At 49.9% G+C, this 1,678-nt stretch overlaps 1 non-coding gene across 1 annotated transcript; it reads right to left on the bottom strand.

The window, feature by feature from the left end:
• Positions 1-1,297: 1,297 nt before the first annotated feature.
• On the bottom strand, positions 1,298-1,379 carry TRNAS-AGA. The gene has a single exon. It is a non-coding gene; the product is annotated as a tRNA-Ser (tRNA).
• Positions 1,380-1,678: the final 299 nt, after the last annotated feature.

Below are 1,678 nucleotides of genomic sequence, written 5' to 3'. Positions count from 1 at the left end.
GGGAAGGTGAGCATCATAGAATGTTTAGATGGCTTCTTGCATGCTTCCAAGACCCTAGACACTTCTCACCAACCCAGACTGTACATAATTCTATGAATTCTTTGATGGCAATGGACAGGATGAGCTCTTTGATTTCTTGGAATACCGACCTGCTCTTTGAGCATGCAAATGGAGGCAGATGCCAAACAACCATATTCTCAGTTACTCTCAATGGGTATTCTAAAGCCTGTGTCATTTAAACCTAGATTCTCTTTTGGACCTTGAGGTTGGGCATTTTACAATGGTGCTGCAATGTTCCTTTATTCAAAAGAGCCCAAACTAGGTGTGAGTAAAAGGGATCGCAGAGTTGCTGTGCAGAAGAATTGACAGAAAGGGAGAAGTCCAGGGCCTGACCCTCCATCCGGAGTCTGCACTCAGTAGTGGCCAACTTCATGGAGTGCGACAGGAGACCGCAGCTGCTGCAGCAGACCCCGTAGAATCAGAAGTCTTTTCATGAGCCCTCTGGTCAGGCTCCCTGACAAGAGGGATTTGGGCAGCTTTCTTGGAAAAGGATGAGGGAGTCTAATATTTGATCTGAAGCACCATGACAACAGGGTGCTTCGAGATGAAATGCAAAGGGAATAGAACGCTTCCAGGGTTTTGGGTACCAAGGGAACCCTGCGGGTCACCCGCTGTCGAGTTGGTCCCGATTCACCCTTGAGCATTGCAGAAGGGAGTGGGTGGGTCCCTGGGTGGCGCCATCCGCTGAGCTGGGAGCCCCAGGATCTGTGGTTCAAACCTCCACTCGCAGGTGCCTCCGAAGAAAGCTTGGGCTGCTTTCTGGAGGTGACAACGTCAAAATCCCTTTGGAATTGAGCCTGCCTTGAAGCAGAGTCGCGGGCTTTTCCTTCTTTACTGCGCTGGAGATTTGCAACTTCTCGGGCTTTGTATTCAGGAGCTGAGCCGCTGAGCCCTGGGGGCACCGAGTCACGCTGCAAGCCCACAAAATGTGCCATCTCTGAACAACATGCAGCTCGGTGGGGGAAGTAGACGTTATGAAAGATTCGTCTTGAAAAAACAGGGTCCACGTGGGTTCAGAGAGCAGGTAAATGCCCGGCCCGCTGACAAGGAAAGGGTCAGGACCCTTTGATTAAAAAAATTTTTAAAGTGACAACGTAATGATGACTTCTCACCTCATTGCAGTGGGGGTTTGGGGATTGTTTTATTTCGGGGAAGCAGACACGATGGAATTTGGTTCCGTTTTCTAAACGTTCTGGTTTCCTGGAGATTGAATGACCTCCCATCCAGAAAAGAACTCCGTAGTCGGCAGGATTCGAACCTGCGCGGGGAAACCCCAATGGATTTCTAGTCCATCGCCTTAACCACTCGGCCACGACTACTCATACCTCCTACACTGGAATTTTCATTTCATTCATAATCTAAAGTGTGATAAATTGGGGGTAAACAATGGCCCAGGTTGTCGAGCACAGACCACTCAGGTAAAACACGGGTTTGGTTTAAAATGACAGCAAAAAAGCAAACCCGTCGTGCCGCAGGGACAATAGGCTTCAGCATTTCCACCGAACTTTGAGTCGGGAAATGAGGAGGAGCAAGCGAGCTGCGGCTCCGGAAACCAAGCAGTGTGAAGCTCGGGGGTGGGTGGGGGTGGGTGGGGGGGGTTACTGAATTTTGCTTAATC

The sequence above is a fragment of the Echinops telfairi genome, unplaced genomic scaffold, assembly GCF_000313985.2.
Source record: "Echinops telfairi isolate 266 unplaced genomic scaffold, ASM31398v2 ScPeMD7_140;HRSCAF=443, whole genome shotgun sequence".
Taxonomy (NCBI): Eukaryota; Metazoa; Chordata; class Mammalia; order Afrosoricida; family Tenrecidae; genus Echinops; species Echinops telfairi.
The sequence above is the reverse complement of the archived record's forward strand: the minus strand, read 5'-3'. Positions and strand labels throughout refer to the sequence as shown.